At 39.2% G+C, this 12594-nt stretch overlaps 1 protein-coding gene and 1 long non-coding RNA gene across 3 annotated transcripts in view; both read left to right on the top strand.

Moving 5' to 3' along the window:
* LOC134299129 (uncharacterized) overlaps window positions 1–10891 on the top strand; it is a 119107-nt gene extending 108216 nt beyond the window's left edge. The window contains exon 3 of the long non-coding RNA XR_010006273.1: window positions 84–10891. This is a non-coding gene — a long non-coding RNA (uncharacterized LOC134299129). The remainder of the gene's footprint in view (window positions 1–83) is intronic.
* Window positions 1–12594, top strand: part of maml3 (mastermind like transcriptional coactivator 3) — a 327808-nt gene that overhangs the window by 142168 nt on the left and 173046 nt on the right. The window lies entirely within an intron of this gene.

The raw sequence follows: 12594 nt of genomic DNA, 5'->3' as shown, positions 1-12594 counted from the left end.
GTAAGTATATACTGTTATATGGGTTACTTTTACTTCTGTTAATACTGCTGGTAAAATACTTGTTACTCTATGTTTTGTTTTAGATAGAAATTCATTGTTGCTGAGTTTAACAACTCCTGAAGAAGGGGTTTTCCCCTGAAACAGGGTCAAAAATACCCGGGACCCCTGTAGAGAATTGGGACTTTATTTGTACTTTACTTTTGAAGACTTTTTTGAGAGCGGTGCTCCATCATTATTTTCTTCAATCAAATATACAGCAACTTTTTGACAATCGTTCGTTTGTGTGTATAGATTCCCTTCAGCCCATACCTACAGAAGTTGGGAAAATTCATACTTAAAGTTATGTAACCTATATGGGTGGCAGTCATGTTTCAGATTGTGTTCTAACACAGACTTGAAAGCAGATAATTATTTTGCTTTTGACTTCAGAAATGTATGAATGAATAAAATGACTTGCTACTGATGGTGTATACTTTTTCATTTGAAAACACTTGCACTAATTTTTGAATACTAACTGATCTGGTCAAAAGCCTGAACCACATAAATGGTTTGGTGTGTTCGTTATGTCTTCTTTACAAGGCCAGTGAGAGGTATTACCTAACTCTATATGTGCCGATCATGGGAATTATGTAGCTTCATGTGTTATTAGGCTGCAGCCCCAGTCAATACTGATGTAAGATGGTAGTTGCAATCCATCAATACCTGGAGGACTGCAGGGTTCCCACACCAAATTATATCATTTGAAAATGACAAATTTCTCAGAATACCTTTTGAGTTGGGTTGAATTGTGCATCAGTCTCAGTTTAACACATGCAAGACCACAAATGTTTCTGCTTTAGGGTATGAAGGGATCCCATTAGCAACATTAATATTTCCCAATGTTTCTTTCCTTTGACCTGTAAAATAAAATTAGCTGGCGACTATATTAACTCCGTGAATCCCCACCCCCTGTTGAAGAATGCATTCTTCATACTGCCTGGAAGCAAGACTTATTCAGAGATATATTTTAATGCATCCCTCCTCACCTAGCATCAGGCATGGTTATGAGAACTAATTAGTTAATGTTTGTACAGCACTTTGAAGCTGTAATGCCCTATTAGGTTCTAGTCTGAGCCTGATGCCTGAGCAGAGCTCCCATTAATGTTAATGGAGGTTATAGATGCTTCTCAAGCGGAGAATATGTGTGCTAAGAATAATTATACTTATTAGCGCATTTCACAATATTACTCGATCAGCCTTTTGTAATTTAACTTAATTGTTTTTCTTTAAATATAACTAACTGAAATTAAACTTATGGGCAATCTTAGACCTCCTAACATGCAAGATGTAACCTGCCTGGTAAACCCACAGTGAGGTATAAAAAATGTCTCCTCCAGCACATTAATGCTCGTATGATGTTGCTTTTCCACTATGTCCAGTGAATAGTGTGTTTCCACATTATGCAACTGGCAGGCTACCTTTCTGTTTCTGAAAGCAGGCATAGCAACACCTAGCCCAAATCATATTTGATTACCACTAATTACAGTGCTGTCATATAGAAGGGGAGAGCAAGACGGCTGGCTTTGTCAAATCACAATGAAATAACCTGCTGTCTGTCTGCTGACTTAATAGCTTTAATTGCCAGTGAATAATCAAGATCTGGTGGATGTGTTTGAACATATCAGCAGGCACCAAATAGTTCAATTAAGGCTGGGTTGTGTAACTCCTTTTTCTTTTGGCTGGAACAGTTTAGAAGTACTGTAGTTCTGAAGCTCATTAAAAAAAGGGCTTGTGATAGTGGGCTGGTTTTGCAGCTTTTCCTCTCCAAGAAAGCACTTCTGCTGAAGCTGTATCTAGTGGATGACAATTCCCTTCTGTGCCATCCTGAAATGCTTCACATCTGATTTCTTGGGGACAGCACTCTCACTTGTAGCATATATTACAAATAGAGACAAAGGAGTAAGAAGCTGGGCACTGGAAAGCAATGGCTGGCAGGGAGGAACCTCAACTTTCCTTTAATTTGGATTGTTATCCTAGGACATGAATGTTGTTGTTAAAGATGCCTAATGTGTCAGCTCACTACAGCCGCTCCTGAATGAACACACGAGACTCTCTGTGATATCACCAGAAACTTTACTGCAGGAAACATAAACATCAGAAAAGCCAAGAATGGGAGGCTCCAGCCAACCATCCTTTATATACCCTCCCCCTCATTTGAAAAGTCTCTTCCTGCTCAGCAAAACCCCGCGCAGATTCCCCGCCAAGTCCAGCAGCTGTTTCTTCTCCGAGTCCTGAGACGCAGGTGTCTTATCAATGTCAGTGACCCTGAAACTCAGAGCCACATCCAGGCTCTAGTAGCAGGGTTCTGACATAATGTATATCTCAAGAGACATTATGTCTTTACATAACATGTACTGTAGTTATGGAAAATGTTTGGCTTTGGTTGACAACTCTCAGAATCTTGTCATCCAGAAATCTTTTTTTTTTCCAGTCTCTGGTTGTATTGGTGTTTTTCCAGTATCACTTCAACCTGTTTAGGATACTTTATTAATATACCTGGTCTGTGAAATACCACCAGTTGTGGCACTATGCAACTGTGTGGGAGGAATGGGGGTTGAGTACAAGACTGAAGGGTGAACATCCATCTAGTTCAGTGGTTTTCAACCTGTGGATCTTCAGATGTTTTGGCCTACAACTCCCAGAAATCTCAGACAGTTTACCAGCTGTTAGGATTTCTCGGAGTTGAAGGCCAAAATATCTGGGGACCCATAGGTTGAGGACCACTGATCTAGTTCAATGTGTGTGTGCATGAGCCTTCAAGTCACTTGTTGACTTATGGCAACCTCATGGATTTCATAGAGTTTTCTTAGACAAGGAATACTTAGGGATGGTTTTTCCAATTTCTTCCTCTGAAATATAGCCAACAGCACTTGTTATTCATTTATGGTTTCTCATTGAAGTACTAACCAGTGCTGACCATGCTTAGCTTCTAAGTAATTTGGTTATGGGTATTAATTGATCTCCTTTTGGTTCAATTGATTTTAATTTTTGTCACCCTATTCAACCTTCCAGTTGTCTTGAAACAAATGCAAAAAGGTGATACAACTGTTACAAAAATGTAAACTTCCTTGCTAGAATTATAAAAAAAAGTAGAAGTGAGCCCAAGGAAGGGACAATCTCATTTCAATTAAGTAACTTAAATTCAAATTATTCTAATGTGAGACCACTGGAAGGAACACATATAGATGTCTTCTAAGAAACAGCTGTCTGAATGAAAAACTTTTCCTTTTCGGAAGACCTACTTGAGGGGAAAGACCTGCCAAATTGTTCCTACACCATTGTTAAAAGCAGAATTCCCCTCAAGTCCATTTTATCTTGATCAAAGCTTCTATCAAAGCATCTTATTCTATCTTTGAAGGCATTTTTACTAGGGATTTAATACTTAAATGATCAAACCATTACCAGCTACACAGAACAGTGAGCATATAGTTGTGACAAAAATCTGCAAAGCCACACAAGCGGTACTCCTTCTCCCTCATCTACTTTCACTGTAGCAGCTTATTCAGATACACCTTTCCCCCCATAGCATTTTATAGAATATTCTTCTTGGTGGTTACAGGTAATTCTTTTATATTATAGTTAGCATTCTTCAAATAAAAAAAAATCCTTGCAGAACTTTCACAAAGGCTTTTCCCCCTGCTAGGCTGCATCTGTTCCCAATTAACCTTGCTCGTTAAATTCCAATAGCAAAGCTATAGAACTAGTGCATTCTTGGGCCTCATCATCTAGGAACTTGATTCTTGGATTTGAGTTGCATTGAAATCAGCAATGCCCTGAGCACAATGCTGCCCATCCCTGTAGCTAACCCATCCTAAGTAAAAGCATGTTGAATTTGGTCTGTGTAAAAGATCTGTCCCACTTCTACTAAATGTTACTCTAATTCCTTGTTACAATTCCTGTCCATCAAAAAGTTACCACTGAGTTGTTATTCAGTGGGGATATGCCTGCTTTCCAGATAGAAAGTTCAAGGTTCAATTTTTGGTGTGGACAGTTATTAGGCAGTCAGATAGTTAGCAGTCCAAAATCCCTGAATAACCATTCCCTATTGAACTGTCAATATTAGGCAAGTAAAAAATCTAAGCTTGCCAAAACTTGCCAGAGTTATCTTTTGGAGTTCAGTTCCTAGAATCCAGTGGAAATACTGGCTGGAAGGTTCTCGAGTTGTAATTCAACAAAGAGATATAGTGCAGAAGTTGCAGTTCAACAAACATAAGTAGTTCAACATATGACTGGTCATGCTGATTGGCGGATTCTTGGAACCTTGGTTCAATAAGAATTTTTCCAGACATGTTGGCTGAGGGATTCTGGGAGTTGCATACTAACAAAATAATTGTTCCACTCGAGATAGTCTCAAGTTCTGGGAGTTGTAGTCCAAACAAATAACATTTCTAAGCTCTGGTCGTTTCTGAACACATTTCTTTCATAGATAGAGCCACGGTGGTGCAATGGGTTAAACTCTTGTGAACTGTTGACCTGAAGGTTGGGTTTCTGACCTGAAGGTTGCCTGTTCAAATCCTCGAGATGGAGTGGGCTTCTGTCTGTCAGCTCTAGCTTGCGGGGACATGAGAGAAGCCTCCCAGTAATACATCCGGGCATCCCCTCGGCAACGTCTCTGTAGACAGCCAATTCTCTCATACCAGAAGCAACTTGCAGTATGTTCTCAAGTCGTTTCTGACTCAATAAAAATAGATAGATGAATTGGAAATTAATTAGGATTTCTGAGATGAATTCACTTTACCATTGAATTAGATGTCTTGGCAAAATAGGATTTGTGATAATGCAGCCCATGGATCACATTTGCTCCTTCCCCCAAGCATTATCATATTAGCAGTGCCTAAAGCTCTAAAATACCCCTAAAATTTTCAATTGGGCTGATTTTGTTTTTGTCCAAAATGTCCTAAATTTCCTGAAAATTCAGTGTTTTACCTATTCCACAGAACCCCCATGCCCAACTGTTTTTATACTAAAACTGACAATATAAAAGACATGAAGTGCCTTGTAAGGGACGTGTATGTGGGGTGTGGGATTGGCCCATGGGCATCACGTGGATGCCCATCTCTGACATAAAGGAAGCTCTGAGAAAGACTGCTCCCAATAACTTACTTCTACAGCCTAAGCAAGAATCTTTGCATTCTTGTCCCATCACATCCATTAACAATCACATCAGTGAGCCACAGTAGAATAGCGTATATGCATTGACTTATGAGCTCAGCGGGACACAGGCTTGAGGTGCTCTCTGTGAAGCAAAGCCAAAGTTTGAGCATCTAATCGGTATTACTGTTAAATTTTAGGGGAATTAAGACTGCATCTTCTAACATGTGTGAATGATGGTTTGAGAAAGATAGAAAAGTAACCTCTTTGCAGTGACAACGATCCTCTAACACTTCTTGATTGATTCTCTAGTACAATAATTTGTTTGTATATATTTCAACATTATAGAGGAAACTGTGTTTTGTAAATTGGGTAGGGCTGTTGTGTCCCTCTCCAACCCCCCTTTTTTTGGTAATAAGCACAGATTCAGTTCTCCCCAAATTTAAGACAAATGGAGCAATGTGATAATAACAGAGTCAAGAAAGAGAATTATTTGCATTTCTGTGAGTGGCACAGAAAATCATTAATTAGGCATTCAGAGTATAAGTCTATATGTATAAATTAGCATCTGTTGTTCTTCAGTGAAATTGCAATAGATTTTTCATAACGGAATATTAACTATGCAAAGAGATTACCAACATTTCTGAATGAAGGCATCAGACTACTGTAGCAGAAAAAATAAAAGAGGAATTTAACAGATCTAAATACTAATCTGTCATACCTAAGTGGCTGTCGTAGCACCATAGTTTAATGCCATTTGCCTTACTAGAAATGGTCTTTCCTTTTTTGTTTCTCTTGTATTTCTTGATAGGCATAAGAAAATCATACATTCATGCCTACTCATTAAGAGGCGGAACAAATCACAATTAGTATTTTAACTTGATAAAAAAGGGATATTTAGTTTCAGGCCTTTTAATGGCCTCTTACAGAAAGGCAGCTCTAGAAAATAGACGTGGAAAGAAGAATGTTTAAAAATAATTTGACTGAAACCAGCATGTGCATCAATGGACAGATTTAAGCTAAGCAGAAATCCAGTCTTAGTGATACAACTGTCACAACTACATTTGATGCAATTATAAATCCAATTACATTTGATTCAGAAACTATAGAACAATATCCATCATGAGGATTGACTAAATATTTACCATAATCCTTACTGTGCCTTTGTAAGTGAATAATTGTTATGGCCATATTACTGCTTTAAAATCTAGCAGTAGATGAATGTATCCACTAAAAACACATTAACAAAATTTCTAAAAGTATGTCTTAAAGTATATACTTCCAAATATATGTCCCTTCAGAAACTGGAGGTGATGCTTCAGTTCTAATTTCCACAGTCCAAATATAGGTACAGTATATTGCAATTTCTCCTCCTTCTCTTCCTCTCCGTCTCCTATTTATTTCTATCCTGCTTTATTTCTCTAAAAAGAGACCCACAATGCAAAACTGGACCTAAATGTTTGAATTATTTGTGTACATGGTCCAGAAGTACCAGTATGTGCTATGACCTCTACATAGCTGATTTCACACACTTTCCACTGGAATATTATGGGTGGCAATAGCAATATTAAAAACTCTGAGCAAAGGAGCCTTACCATGTAACATGCTTTTTGTTATTTAACAGATAGATTTACTTCAAGCTGATGTTTAAGATTTTATTGGTGTTCCTTTCTGTGAAACACCACAATATACATGATAAAATGCTTAAATATGCAACATAGGCCCCATCCACACCACTATATAATGGAGCTTCATAATGCAGTTCAACTGCATTGTACTGCATTATATGACTTTACACTGCCATGTAATGAAATTTCATAATGTAGTTAAACTGCATTATGAAACTGTATTATATGGCAATATAGGTAGGTTCATAGTTTCTACCAATATGTTGGAGTGTGGTTCACCTACCTATGTGTATATTTGTGTTTTCCAGTTGCCTGACAGCTTATGCCAATGCCATGGATTTCATATGATTTTCTTCTGCAAGAAATACTTAGAAGGGGTTTTACCAGTTTCTTCCTTTGAAATATAACTCCCCTTCCACCCCCCAAAATACCTCCAGATGCATTGTTAGCCATCATTCAGACTTTAGATATGATGACTAGTGTTTCTCTTTGATCTGAAGACATCTTTCAGTCAGTCCTTCAAATATATGTTACCTTTAATAGGGCTGTATTACTTCCAGATTCTGATAATTCAAGAGTAGTTGCTATTGTGTGCCTTCAAGTTGTTTTTGGCCTAAGACTCTCCTGTCACAGGGTTTTCTTGGTGAGGCTTGCCATTGCCTTCCTCTGAAGCTGAGAGAGTGTGACTTGCCTAAGGTCACCACCTGAGTTTCATGGTGTAGCAGGGATTGAAACTCTGGCCTCCAGAGTCATAGCCCAAGCCTCAGACCATCACTCCACCCTGGCATCTATTCAAGGTCAGAGCTACAAAGGTAAATTTCTTTCTTTAGTGTTCCCTCACTTATCGCGGGGGTTAGGTTCCAGGAACACCCGCAATAAGTGAAAATCTGCAAAGTAGGGACACTATATTTATTTTAATATTTATATATTATTTTAGTAGTTATACACTATTTTAGGTCTGTGTGTTTATCAACTGTGTGTTGATAAATTGCCTCCTTCTCCTCCCGTTGCTGCTTGGGCTCCTTTGCTCTCTCTTCGGCTTCTCTTTCCTCCCTTCCTTAGGCTGTAAATTGTATTTTTTATTATTTATAATAGTCTTTTAGAGTTTATTGAAAAACCGCAAAACAGCAAATCTGCGAAAAGTGAACTGCGAAGTAGTGAGGGAAGCCTGTATTTTATTTATATCCTACCTTTCTCCCAGAGGGGACTCAAGGTGGTTAACAACCACAACCTTTTGTATGTACTGTACTGTGGCAGGAGTTGGACTAGATGGCCCATGCCATCTTACAACGCTATGGTTCTATGATAGGGCTGGGCTTTAGGATAGCAGGTTAACCACCAAGCTGCAATAAATCTTGCCAACCGGAAGACAGAGTTTGAAGCCCGGGTCAGCGTGAGCTCCTGACCTTTAGCCCAGCTTCTGCCTACCTAGCAGTTCGAAAACGAATTTGAGTTGATAGATAGGGGAGGTATTTAGGCTCAGTGTTTGGTCAGAAAAAAGGAGAAAGTTTATTAACAAAGAAAGCTCTTTGGCAGGGAGATGGAGCGACAGCACTGCCCGATGGCCAGAACCAAGCACAGCCTCCAAAGATGCCAAAAGATGGGAAAGCCCATAAATACCTCTATCTGTTGTCTGTCTTGTCATTGTTATAATCGGCATTGAATGTTTACCATGTATGTGTTCTGCGATCTGCCCTAAGTCCCCTTCAGGTGAGAAGGGTGGGATAAATAATAAATTCTATTCTCCTTTGAAAAGGCACACAGCTTATTAGAATCATTAATATTCAGGAAAGTGTCATTTTTCAGAAACAATAAACAGTCTGTTTTTGGTTGTTTTTATTTTGTCAGTTCTCATTTTTGTATATTTTAATAGTTCTTATTTAATTGCTAGAATTGCTGATTTTTGTTGTTGTTGTTGCTGCTGCTACTGTCTTTGCATTGGAAATGTGAGTTTTCCAAAAGCCAGTTTCCTACACATTTAGCATTTGCAGTAAATCACACATAATACCAGCATTAAGAATGGCTTTGTCATGCTATATTTTGAGATAACCCAGCCTTACCAGAATAATAATAATCAGAAGAAACTGATACAGTTATGTTTAAAATAAACATAACCTACACCTTCTTCAAACACAGGAAAAAATGTGTGATTTGTGCAAACCATGCATAGATTAAAAGGTCCCTTGAAGGGAAAGAATTCAACAACAGTTAATTGTGTGGAGCGGTTAGCAAGACTGAGAACAATTTCAGTTATATTTAGCATACCTACATAGAAAAATACAAATATTTATTCCTAACACCAGGTTAAAATCTAGTAACTCCTTATGCTCCTAGGCAAACTTGCCTGCCTATCTGCATTTGGAGCAAACAATCAAAATGTTCAGCAGCTGGGACAACCACACTAAATATTCATATGTCAAGTTCCATTGCATGGTTATGCAGCAACAAGTGGCATTAGCATTTGATGCAGGAATCCCAAAAGGTACCTGTGCTAAAGGCTTATCCAAGGTGGTGGCACATGACTATGGTGAATTTAGGAGTATACATAAATACACAAATAGGCTGTATACCACACTACTTTAGAGTGTTCATAACCCTCATCTATATAAGAATGTTGCTTTCTTTATTGTATGAGCATGAGCTAAGTTGCTGTTGGGAAGGGGAAGAAGAAAATGAAGTGTTGTGGTGGATGCTCATTGGTGGCATGGTTGAGGAAATTTTCATAATAATATGGTGATTGGCAATTAGAGTGGTGTGTGGAGTGTTTGCCTGGAATTTGAGAAGGGAAAATATGAGGGAGACTAGCATGGGGATGAGAGAAAGGAGTTTGAGCTGAGTTGGTAAGGGTCTGATTCAGCCTGAGTCGAGAGAGTGTAGTGTTTCAAATGTGATATAGAGCAAGATCCCCGTAATCCACATGCACTTACCCATGCCCTTGTGAAAATAGTCTCCAGGCATTGTCTAGGTTCTCCAGCAATTCTTTGGTGTGTTTTCCCCAGAAATTATCACAGAGTTGCATTGGAGAACCTGACCAATTCCTAGAGAGGATACCCTAGGATAATGTAACATTACATCGATGAGCCCCAGTGTTGCAATTTGCCAGCTTCCATGGTGAATCAGCGGAGCAGTGGGGCAATCCTGGTACCCCACACCCTGCCTTGCCTGCAGCGATGCTTCCCCATCACATGTGGGGAAATGTTGTCACACGGCTTCCACTCGCGCTGGCCCCATTGTTCCTAATGGAACATGGGACGTCTGCTTGCACCACATTTGCTTTATGGAGCCCCGCTGGAAGTGACCGTGCATCGTGTGATGGATGGCGTGGGGCTCTGTAGAATAATTCTACTATACTTGCAGCAAGTGTGATGAAGTCGTAAGTCATGTATGGTTTAATGCACAGTCTGGCCAAGAATATATCCTCCTTGATACATAGGGTCTTTCTGTATAAATAATCTGCTATTTTACATTTAACTTCTGAAAATAAAGTTTTGGTTTTGGTTTTATATTCTGGAATCCCTATCATTCTGAGAGCTGGTTTTCAGACAAGGAGTCTGGTGGTAACACTGAAGTTGGAAAACGGGAGAAATGTAGCACAAATCCTCACTAGAGCCTTGAGGGCATTTAGACTGATCCTGCATTTGTTGTCACACAAGGAAATAGAAGGAGGTCCTTGAACATAACAGAGCTGAAGATCAGGGAAATCCCTTACACTGAGAGTTTACAAAGAACACTATGTAAGTTTCCTGCTTTGTGGGACATCTTTGGCCATAGTAGTGGGGCTGCCCAAGAGGTGCCCAAGAGTGGGGTTGCCTCAGAGCTGGTTGGTGGAATTTCCTGTGTGGAAAGCCCCACAGTTGTTGTATCCAAGGAATAAAGAGTGGTCCCCTCGCATAAAGTGTAGAAACCCTACATTTAGTTTTAGTGAAAGAATTACTTTTTAATTATTTTTATTGAATTTTTAATTAATTTTAGATACAAGTAGGGTAATACAAATCTTGATAATGAAAGTCCACTTACATTTTCACTCAATATAATGATCTTATTTACTTAAACTTACCAATCACAATTCCACACTTATCAACCACTTGTGTCCAGCAGGAAAAAGAAAATATAAAGAACTAAATCACACTCTCTTCATGATTGATCAATTCAAATAATACTCAAATTGAGGATAAAACTGTTCCCAGTGGGTGGGGGGGGGGGGCAAGGGGGGTGGGAGAAAAACTAGTGGCAAAATTATTTGACAATAAATCCTACATTTGACATAAATAGAGTGAGATATATGCAGAAATTCAACATGTGCATAAATGAATACCACAATAAGGGCAACAATCACTATCTGAGGTGGCAGCTCTTTTTTCCTTTCTGACATGACTACCTTTGTAAATGGTCTTCTGTTTGAACATGGATCACGACATACTGAATTTATGTGATTATGTATTTATTATTTTCTTACTTAGGCAATCCCTCATTGTCTGAGCATGATGGCCTTCCAGGTATAGTGTCTTGGCAGTGGATACGTAGGTGTAGAGCCCTATTCTTGACCTGCATGTTCTTCCACAGTGACCCGCATATGTTTCCACATCAGTTTCCAGGTGGAAGGGTCCCAATCAGGGTTGGCTTGACACGCCTTCCTCTTGGCATGTTTCTCCCTTTTGTTTCCCATTTGTGCCTCTTCAGATCCCACAGCACTACTGGTCACAGCTGACCTCCAGCTAGAACACTCACAGGCCAGGACTTCCCAGTTCTCAGTGTTTATGCCACAGTTTTTAAGTTTAGTTTAAGCTCATCTTTAAATCTCTTTTCCTGTCCACCAACATTCGATTTTCCGGGATCTTAATATGAAGTTGCAGGTAGGTAAGTGTGTATATCACCCTGTCATCCATACTGGCAGTGCAGTGCTAGGCTGTTGTAGTTGCTTGATCAGGGAGGAAAAGGAGTAAAAAGAGAACAGCATCCTATCAATTTTTATGAAGTTCTGAACTACAGCTTCTACATCCTTGTTTGCCCAAGATGCTGATACTATAGATATCCCTGGTTGGGCAGCAGATGGACTGCAGAATAGTGGCAGAGTTCATGGCTTGCAGGGACATAATTCTTAGCTAATGTCATCCTGGAAGAAAGTAACAAGTAATGATATCATTTTTCTTCCCACTGTGAGAAAATCTTCAAAAGCCTTGCAGTCTTTGAAAACTATATCCAGTGTGAGACTTATTTGTGCAAAAGAGTACATGTGCAAAAATTTGTGTATGTGTGTAGAAAACAATTTCCATGCAGGGTACAAACCCCTCCCCAAAGAATGCCCACAAATATTCTTTATGGGTCGTGGATGACATTTCCACCATGTTTTAATGCTAGCCAAGGCTTGCAACCAATGTTTGCATTTTGTTTTGGCTTCAAAATGTCCACTAGAGGGTGGGAGGTACATTTCCATCTCTTTTTATGGACCCTCTGATTTTCAGCTTGGGGAGGCCTTTATTAAATCCTAAACATGGTGGAAATGTTTAGAGACAAAAATACCAACACACACTTCATGTATCTATCTGTCTAGCTGATGTGTTTCCTCTAGCTGAGTTTTTCTAGGGACTTAATTCAAACCCCTAGACTTTCATGGCTGCCCACCCCTGCTTTAAAGGAACTGTCATCACAGAGGACAGTGCTGGGCTAGCTAGAAAAAAATGTCAGATTTAGCAGAAGACAGATTCCTCTGTTTACAACAATTCAGCCTTGCAAACTAGAAAATTCTGCACATTGTATATCCCTTCCCTTCTTAACTTTTCCAAGCTCTGATTACAATGAAGTGAGATCGAAATAGAGCAACCATTGTAGACGAAGT

Source organism: Anolis carolinensis, chromosome 5, assembly GCF_035594765.1.
Source record: "Anolis carolinensis isolate JA03-04 chromosome 5, rAnoCar3.1.pri, whole genome shotgun sequence".
Lineage (NCBI taxonomy): Eukaryota > Metazoa > Chordata > Lepidosauria > Squamata > Dactyloidae > Anolis > Anolis carolinensis.
The sequence above is the reverse complement of the archived record's forward strand: the minus strand, read 5'-3'. Positions and strand labels throughout refer to the sequence as shown.